The sequence below is a fragment of the Mesocricetus auratus genome, unplaced genomic scaffold, assembly GCF_017639785.1.
Source record: "Mesocricetus auratus isolate SY011 unplaced genomic scaffold, BCM_Maur_2.0 Super-Scaffold_100010, whole genome shotgun sequence".
Lineage (NCBI taxonomy): Eukaryota > Metazoa > Chordata > Mammalia > Rodentia > Cricetidae > Mesocricetus > Mesocricetus auratus.
Window position 1 is genome coordinate 48,868,279 of NW_024429194.1, and position 12,811 is coordinate 48,881,089.

A 12,811-nucleotide genomic window follows, 5' to 3' on the forward strand; every position below is an offset into this window, starting at 1 on the left:
GCATACATGCAGGCAGAACACTGTATAAATAAATAAATCTTAAAAAAAAAAGATTAACAGTGCTTATAACTTCAGAGCTGTCTGTCTCCCCAGTGCCCACAACAAAAAGTTTTTTTCAACCATAAACAACGTTTGCAGGAAAAGAGATGCAAAGGGAATCATAGTAAGCAAATTAAGCCAGTCTTACAAAGACAAATATCATATATACCTTCTCTCATATGTGGTTCCTATATTTTATATAAATAATATAAATACATGAAAGTAGGTGCCACATTGTTTAGGGAAAGGGGGGACTAATGACAGGGAGATGAGGAGAAAAGTTAGAGAGATTTAAAAAAAAAATATATTCGCCGGGCGTTGGTGGCGCACGCCTTTAATCCCAGCACTCGGGAGGCAGAGGCAGGCGGATCTCTGTGAGTTTGAGGCCGGGCTGGACCGATAGCCTCCGAAACAATACAGAGAAACCCTGTCTCGTAAAAAACAAACAAACAAACAAACAAACAAAAAAAGAAATATATTCAATGTGCAATTGAATTATTAACAACAGTGCCATGCACATATACAATGAAAAAAATTTTAAAGAAAAAATTAAATATAATCTAAACTGTAACAAGGGAAAAAATAACTAGAAAGAACCCTGAAAAGCTTTTAGTTCATGCTCACATTTCACCAGCAAACACTTGAAGACCAAGATGGCTAGACATTAACTCTCTTTAGGTTCAATTTCCTCTTTTTATAAACATTTAGCTTCCTATTTGACTATGCCATTCCCTCACTCTCTAACAGGTCCCCTCTTTCATTAATTTCTTTCCTTCAAAGCTTAGAATTCAGGACCAACTTTTTAATTAGCCTTCTCACTACCCTCAATTCCTGTTACATGTATCCTGCTGGGAAAACTGCAAACTTGATGATCCTAACCATCTGCTGGTTCTGCACCTCACCATACAAGTGGGATAAAGCCACTCAAGAGCAACACGGTGGACTCCTGTTTCATTAGACGTTAATCTCAGTCAAATTGGACAAGTCTTCCTTCTGTTTGGTGGTCTCAGACTTCCTGTATTGACTGCAAGCCTTCAATTGACTTCCCTCACCCAGCTGGGAATGCCCTCGCCTTTTATATTTCAGAAAAGGTAAAAGCCTTTGTGATGGTAACCTTGACTCAACTTTAGAACCATAGGGAGACATACCTCTGGGGTGTCTGGGAGAACACTTCCAAAGGTTTTAAATGAGGGGGGAAGACCCATCCAGAATGTGGGTGGCATCAATCCATGGGCTGGAGCCCTGGATTGAAGAAGGAGAAAGTGAAACACACACACACACACACACTGAAGCAAATACATGTTTAAAATTTTCAGCTATACCTAGAAGCTATACTTTAAAACTTGTTAATTATTTGAAAAATCATTGTTGAGCTCTTAGTATGTTTCAGGTACTTTGTTAAAAAAAATTCTGTCCTCAATGAATTCTTAAGGAGGATACATAGACATAAAGCTTAGTGAATGGTCAGGCAATGGTGGCGCACACCTTTAATCCCAACACTCGGGAGGCACAGGCAGGCAGAGCTCTGTGAGTTCAAGGCCAGCCTGGTCTATAAAGCTAGTTCCAGGAAGCCAAGGCTACACAAAAGGAAACCCCATCTTGAAAAACTGAAAAAAAAAATAGCCCAAAAACAAAACTCAAAAACAAAAACCTTATTGACTGATACATTATGCATATATTTGCATACACTCTTGTATAATGCATACTATTTTACTGATGATGCATATGGAGTATGCGTAGAAGGTGATGCCTTGTCAAGAAATAATTTTTAGCAAACAGAACCGGGGGAAAAAAGAGGCACTGAAGTGTGCAAAAAGGTACTATTGAATTAGTTCAGTTTATTTTTAAGATCCTTGGGGTCTAGTTATTTTTATCACAAATGCTAACAAGTTCTTTGGCTGATTTCCTAGAGTATTAGGAGCTGTGAATTAAGGGGGTTGAGGGGAGAGCTTCCAGAGTTGGATCAGGAGCAAGTAATGGCAGCTGGCTGCAGATGAGGCAGAAGAATATCTGATAAACATGACAGAAAAAGCATCTGGAGCCATCTAGTATGGGGGCATCTTTGTGCCATGGACCAGTACAATAGCAGATGCTTTCAATCAGCGCCTGAGTCAGACAAAGGTTAAAGGATGTTCTGTGCATGCTATTTCAAGAGGGAGAAAATGCATTTCAAAAGGCTTTTTTTGTGCAAAATAATTCAAATGCAAAGGCAAGCTTAGCTTTATGGAATTGAGTTATTTAGGGTATTCACTTAAACGGCGACACCAAACAACCGGGAAAACATCGCCTTTGATTATTACTAACACATAATAATGCTAAATTCTACAGTAAAAATAGTATATAATAAAAATTCTATTTATAAATTGAAGGCAAGAACAAAAGGGAAAGCCAAACTACCGTCATTGGAGGAGGAGGGTTGGAACTAATGGTAGCTTTGAGAACTTCTTGAACAAAAGCATAGCTGTGAGACTAAGATGAGATGGTGTCCATAAGTCAGTTATTAATCCTGGATATGTTTAAACTTCAGCAGAGGGGCTGGAAAGATGGCTCAGTTGGCAAAGTGCCTCCATGTCAGCATGGAGACCTGCATTTGGATCCCTAGCACCCTTGTAACAGCTGTGTGTGGTCACATGCTTCTACAACCCAAGCCCTGGGAGGAACAGATCCCTGGGATGCCTTAGTCAGCCAATCTAGCCAGTCAGTATACAGAAAAGACCTGAGTTAGGGATCTGTTTGGAAAGGTGTAACTGTGTTTCTGTTTCTTTTCTTGTTTATTTTGTATCTTTCTTGATTAATCTTTAATATTGGAAGGCCAGGGCTGGGGTACAGCTCAGGGGTAGAGTCTTGCCTAGCATGCAATAAGGCCCTGGGTTTAATGCCATCAACATTCACAAAGGCAGAGGCTATGACTTCCGTTTCTTGTGAGTTCAGCACCTAGGACAGTGTCTGACCTACAGAAGTTCTCTGTATCAGTTAGGTAATACCACCTGATTGAACAACGTTAGTGTCTTAATGCCGTAGACTTTTGTTGTGCTTTGTTTTGTTTTTGTTTTATTTTTGTTTTTTCTTTACCTGAGTATTCAGTGTAAGGTTTCTAGCATGCATCTTCCACTTATGCAGTGCTTGGAGGGACTGAGACTCTTCATAGTCTGGCTTCACCATTCCCAAGGCATTTGTCCTTTTCAGTGTTCCACTATCAAATGAAAAAAGTGTGAAGAAAGCACACCTGCTTCTCCAAAGTTGTGCCTTAGAAAGTGACACAATGTATCTCCACACACACTCACTAGTGAAGACTAGCCATTCAGTCACAGCACAGTCATAGGCTAGAAGAGCTTTGCCTCTGGCTTGGTGCTACTTCTCAAAAGCCATCCACAGTGTGGAAAATGAACAGATATTGGTGGGTAGTTAGCTATCTCTGCCACAGTACTTAACCACTTCCTGTATGCGTATGAATGTATGAAGGTCTCTGGTACTTCCTAGTTCTTTATACATGTAAGAACATGCAAATCTCAGGGAATGGAGCTTGAATACAATCACTGGTGGCTCTGTTGATATGTATCTCATGCTACAGCAAGCTGGAGTACCAGGTATCAGTGTGTCTTTAGTCAGCTTGGCCACATGAAGCCAAAAAATAGTTAGCAGAGTTGGAATCTTTGAACAGAGGTCCTGGGAGGCCACTGCATGATACTGTGAAGGTGAAAGCCTAAGTTGCAATGGAACTCCAGGATACTAAGAGGTGAGAGTCATGGGCTGACCACCCGAGAAGTGGACACTTCTTCACTTCATGAAGTAAAGTCAGTCTAAGAGGGACACTGCATGCTACGAAGTGCCAGGGCTACCTAAGCCCTTTGGAACATAGATGAATTTCAGTTGCTAGATGTGGAACCACAGGATTTGGTGCCTGCCCTGCCAGGTTTTTGGTTTCTCTTTGATCTGATCTTTCCTTGCTGTATCCCCATTCTTTCTTTTGGGAATGTGAATGTATACTCTGTGTGTGTTGGAAGTACACAGTTTGGTTTTTGATTTTACAGGGTGTCACATTTAAAAGGTTGTCTTGAGTCTCAGAATAGACTCTGAAATTTTAAGTTGTAAACAGTGTTGGGAGTTTGGAAATTGAACAAGATGCAATTTGCAACAAGAAATGGATACAAGATTATCGGGGTAAAAGGTGGAATGTTGTAGTTCATCTGTGAAATGTCATCTGTGGTGATATTTTGTTTATAATCTAATAAAGCGGCCAGGTGTTGGTGGTTCATGCCTTTAATCCCAGCACTCAGGAGGCAGAGGCAGGCAGATCCCTGTGAGTTCAAAGCCAGCCTGGTCTACAGAGCGAGTTCCAGAACAACCTCCAAAGCAATACAGACAAACCCTGTCTTGAAAAAAAAAAAAAAGAAAGAAAGAAAGAAAGAGAGAAAAAAAAAGAAAAGATCCGTTAAAGCTTGTCTGGAGATCAGAATGCAAAGCTAGCCACAGCCATAGAGGCCAGGCAGTGGTAGTGTATACCTTTAATCCAGCACTAGAGAGGAATAAAAGGCAGGCAGGAGTTCAGGGGCTCAGTCTGTATTTAATCTTCTGTCATGCTGAGGATAGGATTACCCTAGTCCTGGTAGAGGTAAGAATTCTCTAGTAGTTGGCTGCTTTGCTTTTCTGATCTTCGGCTTGAACCCCAATATCTGTCTCTGGGTTTTTATTATTCATGCTACAGTCATCATAGGCTCAATATTTGGACCCTTGATATTTACTGGTACCCTATTGGGAAGGTTGTAGCACCTGGGGAGGTGGAGTCTTGCTGTAGACAGTGTATCACTGGAAGCAAGCTGTGAGGCTTTACAGCCCAGCTCAATCTCCTATTCTCCCTTTGCTTCCTCAGTGTGGATACAAAGTGGCCAGTGAGCCTCTCACTCCTGCTACCATTCTTTTTTTTTCTATTTTTTTATTTAAATTAGAAACAAACTTGTTTCACATGTCAATCCCAGCTCCCTCTCCCTCCCCTCCTTCTCCCCCCCCATCCCTACCAGGCTCCCCAGTTGTATGTGGTGTCCCCCTCACCTCCACAATCTGCACTCTGATCCCCAGGGAGGGTGAGGCCCTCCATGGTGGATCTCCAGAGTCTGTCATTTCATCCAGTGCAGGGCTTAGGCCCTCCCCCCAAGAGTCCAGGCTGAGAGAGCATCCCTCATTGTGGGATGGAAACTCAAAGTCTATTTGTATGCCAGGGATAAATACTACCCTAGGCCCCACAGATTACCTAGGCCTCCTCACTGACACCCACATTAGGGGGTCTGGGTCAGCCCCATGCTTTCCACACAGCCATCAATCTGGGGACCAAGAGGTCCCTCTTGTTCAGATCAACTGTTTCTGTGGGTTAAACCAGCCCAGTCTTAACCCCTTTGCTCATCATTTCTCCCTTTCTGTCACTGGCTTCCAGGAGTTCAGTGCAGTGTTTAGCTGTGGGTGTCTTTCTCTGCTTCCGTCAGTCTCTGGATGAAGGTTCTGTTTCCCAGACTCTCTGGCAGTGGGATTGTATGATGGCACTCCCCTCCTGCTACCATTCTTCCTCTCCCTATGGCCGTATCTTCCTTCCCATAGTCAACTGTATTCCTCTGGAACTGCAAGCCAAATGAAACCCTTTCTCCCTTAAGCAGCTTTGTCAGGGTGCTTTTATTACAACAGAACAGTATCCAAGACACCCTCCTACCGGACATAACTAAAACCCGGATCTGCAAAGTCTATTAAACAGACCTCAGGCAATGGATATCAGGCAGTGAGGGCTAGCGATCTTCACAGAGGCCCATAGTTACCCTAGCTTGCTGTTTGAAACGTTTCTAGGTCATGTCAAGGAGGAAGGACCAGGGCTAAGTCTGAGTGTCTTCCTCATTAGAAGAAACAAAGTCCAGGGAGGCCAAGGTGGCTAGAGTTTGCCGGGCAAAGTACTGGAGGGGACAGGACAGCACTGCTGTAAAAGAGATAAGGCTAGGAATCTGCAAGTCACCCCCACAAGCTCAGCTGGGTGCTAATCAGTGCCTGTGACTAAGAGAAGAACCACCTGCTGAGAGAGAGGCACCAGTTTTCAAAGCTCATGCAGAGACAGGAATAGTTTAAGTCTGTGCTGAACAGAATGAAAAAAATCTAACATTCATGGACCTCTTAGAATGGGGAAAAGTTAGCCCCAGATGAAAGTGGATTCTGGTCCATATAGCAAAACCTAAACATATGAAAAAAATTAAATTGCTTATAAGAGATTTAGCTGCATTTCAGTACAAGGCTAAAAAAATCTATAGAAACACAAAAAACAGAGTGCATAAGATAGATTCATAATGTCAAGTGTTTAAAATTATGAAAGTATAAAGAGTCAGGAAAATATGATACATAATGAAGAAAACAGCCAACCAGTTGAATTAGGTTTAGAAAGTCCACAGACAAGCCAGGTGGGGCTCTTGCCTTTAGTCACAGCACTCCTGAGGCTGAGGCAGGTGGATCTATGTGAGTTCAAGGACAGCCTAGTCTACAAAGCTACCCAGAGAAATACTGTCTCAAAAAGAAAGAAAGAAAGAAAGAAAGAGAGAGAGGAAGGAAGAAAGAGAAAAGAGAAGAAAAAGAAAGTCCATAGACAATAAAATTAGTATGTAGAAATAGTAAAACAGATGGAAACGGGGAGGCTCCTTAGGGACGTGGAGGGAGGGAATACAAAGGGTAAAGGGAATGGCAGGATACAAGTGATCTGATGGAGAACTGGAAAGGGGGGTCCTTAGGGAAGGAGAGGTAGGGAAATATAGGATAAAGAGGGAGATGGCTGAAATACTAATTAGAATGTCAGAAAAATACACCATTGACTAAAAAACTATAAAGCATGTAATTTGGTATATAAAAATACATAAATAGTCCTAATGACCTTTTTTGTCTGAGCTTGCAGCGCTTCCTCCAAGAACCAAAGACCCCTTAGCAAAATCCCCACCAGCAGGCATGAGAAGCCCTCTTTTGAGTTGTTGGCCAGGACCGTCTAATAGCTGTCCTAAGCATAACAGCCTATCGCTGTTGCCATTGGTTACCTCCCAGAGGTAGAAGCTAAGTCCCTGTTGCCAAGACACCGTGCGCTTTAGAAACAGGGCCCAGAGAACCTTGAGTTGAAACTGACCTGAACCCCTCCTCCCTGAGGACTAACTTTCATGGTATCAGAGACACTATGCAAGCTTCTGAGTGGAGGAAACCAACAGTTCTGCCCACCAGTGACGCCTTTGGTCCACATCAATGACCAGCATGGCACAGTAATACTGTGGGTGCAGTAATAGAGCACATACCTTTGCAGTGAACAACAGCTCTCTAATTGGACTTAAGATGTGCTCACAAGAGGGTTGCCATGCCAGGTACTGCAAACCTAACTAGTTAGTGCTAGTGAAGTCATGGTTATTGGAGTAGAATCTGCAATCAGTAATTTACTAAACCAGCATAATCCCTAGCAACAATCTATAAACATTTCTTTTCATACCCACAAATAAGTATAGCCTTCACCTTCATCAGGGAAACTTCTCTGCATCTATGGAGACTACTATAGAAAACCACAGCCAATCAAAATGCAGAGTTGTGCAGTCCAGTCCCAGTGGCAGCCACATCCACAGAATACTCATGTGCCTTAGACTCTGAGAACATTGTGGAAAGAGGTGGAAAGATTGTAAGATTCAGGGGGCCAGGGAGTTTGCTGTGAAATTGTGTCTCCTAGTAACATCTGAAGCCACACACATAAAATCTCACCAACATGACTGCCCAAACATGATGACACCAATGAACATGTCAAGCTGGACAGGGAAAATTATCACAGTCTGGAAGAACCAGCTTCCAGGCTGCAGACAGGGCTCAAAGGGAAACTCCACAGCATAGCGCAAACTGAGACTGTTTTATCTGAGTAGGTTAGGAAAAACACACTCACATCTATTCTGATGGTTTCTCTCTTCATTCTCTTAAGTTGCTCTCATGGTGTTCCTTTGTTACATTCTCTTTTTCTGTTCTAACTTTATCTTTACTCCTGATGTTTCCCTTCTAATTCTCTCATATGTGGTGCTACCCTTCTCTCATGGCGTTTCTCTCCTGAAGTTCCATTCCCTTTCTTCTTTATAGCTTAAATACCCACAAAATCTTTCAGGAATTGCATTTGAAGGTCGCATTGCATTTCTTAAGTAAATGATAAGAAGCAAAGTCAGCCTGAAAACTCACATGCAATAAATCCAGATAACTTGTCAAGAGCAAGGACCGAGCACTTTCTCTCAGTCAATTCCTAGTTGGTGGGCTGTAACCCGCAGCCGCAAAGAAAGAATTGTCTTTTTTGTTATCTGATCTATAGAGGTAACCTTATAAAACTGAACTACCAAGGAGTCTAGGAAAATTAAGGAAATTGTGTGCTATATCCTATACTTCTAAGTGTAAAAACATTTTAAACTAAACTAAGCATTTTGTGGTAAAGGCTGGCCTTTCTCAGACTCAGAGAAAACTTACAAAGTTTATAAAGGTTATAAAGAGATTTAAAAACCTCTTAGTATCAGCTCAAAAAGGCTCTTCCCAAGATGAAGCCCTTTAAATCTGAAAATGTATGTTTCTGCCCTGTATGTAACCCTTGATGACAAAAAAGAAAACTTGTAACTCTCTCTTGGGGCTATGAAGTCAGATTACTTTTTGAAGCCCTAGCCAGTTAGAGAATCTTTCCCTGTGGTGTATTTGAACCAAAGCCATAAACCTGGGGTTAGGAATTTGTGCAGAGAGTTATTCACTGTCCTAGGTTATTAGCCAGGCCTGGCGGAGAGACTGGCACAGCAATTAGGTTGCTTTGTACTTTTTAACCTTAGTTCAACAGATCAGACAGCTTGTTGTATGTCCTTGGACTGCTTTTTCTGGGAGTAGTTTACTTAAAACCCATTAGCAAGGCACCTGATCTAATCTAAAGCTACTTTGAAGTTTTAAATCAGCTAATCGTGAACAGCTATCTGACAACTGGGGAAATACAGCTGTTTTCTTAATGTCAGGCTGAGCTGTGATCCAAGACACATCTTAGGGGTGGCTTATAGCCCCTGACTTGAGTAGCATTTCTTTGTATTCATTTTTTATTCATCAAAACTGTATAAGCTAACATTATTAATATCAATTAGACAACACAGCTTAAGGAGGGTCCACCTTCTTTACAATCCTCAGGTAAAAATGCCCAGTAGACCAGGAGGTATTCATGAGATACACACACATTAGATACAGGCAAGGGGGAGGTTCCCCATAGTTATTAGGTAAAAACTGCAGCAGCACGTGTGAAGTTACAGAGAGAAGCAAAAGATATTCTGGAGTCTGTAGCCTCATGGCCTTGCCCTAACAAAGTTCTCCCATCAGAGAATTTCTTCCTGGTAGGCTGACACCTTGAATATTAATTGCTGTCTGCTGTTGTTATACCATGTCTTCCAGCAGAAAAGCATAAGAGGCAACTGAGCAGGCTAAGAGGCATCTTGTGTAAGGTGGCTTCTGACCTCCGCATACCTGCCATGCCACAACAATACTAACCCTGTGTACACAACATGTACTGGCACACATACACACCATAGACAGGTAGGTAGGTAGGTAGATAGACAGACAGAGAAACAGATTAGATAAATAGGTGTGATTAACAAAGGAAAATTACACTAAAAAGTAAATAAGGTGAGGAGCAGAGGACTCATGCATGACATCAACCTCTGCCTCCACCTTTGTAATACACAGCTGCACACATACACATGCATAATCACATACATAAAATAAAATCCTAGATGTAATTACTGTGTTTGAGATGAAAAATGCATTGCATGAATTAAACAGCAGCTTGGAAATTGAGGAAGAAAATATTAGTGGACCTGAATAGAGACCATTCAAAATGAAACTTAGAGAGAAAGAGACAGAAAGAATAAAATAAACAGAATACCAGAAAAGTGGCAACACAACTTTAATAGGCTAATGTCATCTATAGAGTTAAAGCTCCTGGAGATGGGTGTGAAGGGATAAAATATGTGAATAAATAATGTTTGAAAATTGATGAATCGGTTGAAAACTGTAAACCCATAGATCAAAGAAGCTCAATGAACGCCCAGTGCAAAAGCCATAAATGAAAGTACACCAAAAGACATGGTGATCAACCACTTGATGACAGTGACATGTTGAGCAGATGAGGCAGATTAGTAATGAGCCCTGAGTCACCCATGATGTGCCCCTGTCACATTAAGGAAAGAAGTCAAAGCACTTCTCCTTGGGGTCAGTTAACCAAGAGTGAGCCCAGATTTGAATTCTCTACCTTGATGTTCCTACATCTTCTGTTCTCCCTTGTTTGTCTGCTGTTTAAGTCTAAGTCTGTGCCCCCCTGAATGCTGACTTGTCAATCAGTTCTTGCAGCTGTCTATGTGAATGTGTCTGTATGTCTGTCCCTAACAAAGGGCTTTGCTCTCTCTTTTATTGAACAGCACAAACATCATCACATGGGGAAGGAATGATGGATATTTTATAGAAATCTTTAAAAGAATTTTATAAGGGATTCAGTCACTGGCTCCCACTGACCCAGATAAAAAACAGCATTACAAAAATCATTGATTATTAAGCAATATTAATGCACTGCTTTCAGCATTTATCATAGGTATTCATTTATAAGACCCCTTTCAATGTATTTGCTGTTTCCAGCAAATAATAGAATAACACACATGCTTTACTCTATGCATTATCTTCGGTTATAAACTTGCATTACATGGGAAATCCAAGGCAGGTAAGGTTGTTTATTACACTGTTCTCTTAAAAGAAGGTTAAACGAACAGGCTGAGTACATAGTAGGAGAGCAATCTTAAGTCTTACCTGACCTCAAGGTGTATTTTTAACTCTAGCTGTGAGTTCCAGAAAATGTTCTGGCCTCTTGGAATGTAAGAGGTATTTTTATCACAATGTATTGCCACAATATGTCCCTGGACAGGACTGACTTATCAATCAGTCTTGGAATTTTCACTTTGGCCAAAGCCTGACTGAACCAAAGACATGGAAGCCCTGGAACGTTGCCAGCACACCAGGTTTCATGCCCACCCCATTACAGACCCTTTAAGACGATTTTTGAAGCCCTGACAGCTGGGTTCAGCCTCTGTCACCAGCTTCCCTCTGGGCGGTCTGCCATTGGTTGTTCAGGATTGTTTTCTCTGCTTACTCAGCACTGTGATTGATCTCTTGAATCCTAATCCTTGCTTACATCCTTGCTCAATCTGCTTTTCACAATGCCATTGGACAGGATTTTCTAGCTTTGGCTCTCAGCACTTTCTCTTGACAAGATTTGACAAGAACCCTTTTCCCAGACCTCTGCACTCATTTCCAACAGACTCTACCATTCGACTTTCCTACTGGTTTTCCTGTGAAAAATGTCCAGAAATGGCTTAAAAAATCCGACTGTGTGCCCATATTCTAAACAATGCCTAGATTCATTTGACTGCTATGCTGGGTTCATGAAGCTGAAAGCTGAGAATTTCGATTGCGCTTGTTTTATAAATTAAAAGGCAGAATTGAAATACAGATTCTCTCACTTCAGACATGACTTAGGAGAACTAAATATGTATGCTTGTGTATGCTTGTTACCCCAGTCAACATGGAGCAGGAACAAATAGTAACAGGGCATTCTTGGGCAAGGTGAGTAAAGTATTTTTTGGGCGCTTTTTGTGGTTTTTTTTTTTGTTGTTGTTGTTATATGAAACAGGGTTTCTCTGTATTGTTTTGGAGGCTGTCGGTCCAGCCCAGCCTTGAACTCACAGAGATCCCTCTGCCTCTGCCTCCCGAGTGCTGGGATTAAAGGTGTGCACCACCACCGCCTGGCATGGTTTTTTTTTTTAATGTTTTCTTCTAGTATTGTCAATAAACGTAATCTTTCCATACACTCTGTTTTCTGATCATATTACTCCTTATTAATACCACTCAGATACACACCATACTTACTCATTTGTAGAAAGTCCCTGCGTTGTGGCCTATGTGATAGCCCAGAAAGAACCATTGCACTGCTGTGTTTGTAGTCACAAAGGAAGCTACTGTCGAAGAAATCCTAGAACAGAACTTTACTCTTTGTTATTTTATTTCTTGATTTAATTTAATTTTATGTCTGTGTGAGGGTGTCTGATTACCTGGAACTGGAGTTACAAACAGTTGTGAGCTGCCACGTGGGTGCTGGGAATTGAACATTCAGAGCCCTTTGCTGGCTGAGTCATCTCTCCAGCCCCCCAGAATTTTACTCTTATTTGATGAGCTTCACCACCCAGCGTGAGTGAGAAGGAAGGGGTGAGAAATGAACATGAAACTATCTGGCTTTAGCCTCAAGGAGGTCACAGTCTAGAGGTGAGAGAACAGTCGAGCATTGCAAAATGAGAGCAACCGCAAGTCAAGTCCAAGCATCACGATGAGGGCTAGAGGAGGTGGGACTTCAACACTGACGGCAGGAATCGGGTCCCTCTAAGGTGACGGGGGGGGGGGGGGCAGCCTGGGGTTTCAGGGCTAGAGGAGGTGGGACTTCAACACTGACGGCAGGAATCGGGTCCCTCTAAGGTGACGGGGGGGCAGCCTGGGGTTTCAGCCCGTCTCCAGATGTTGAACGTTGGTGCTCTGTGGTGCTGTAGTTACGCCTATGTGGTTTCTGGCTTAGCAAGCAGATGCCTCTTGTAGCTAATGGAGGCCACAAGCCCTTGAGCAAAGACAACGCTGCCAGAAAATGTGCATGACCAGGGCTTCTCTACCCCATTACCAGCCAGCCATGCATGTATGT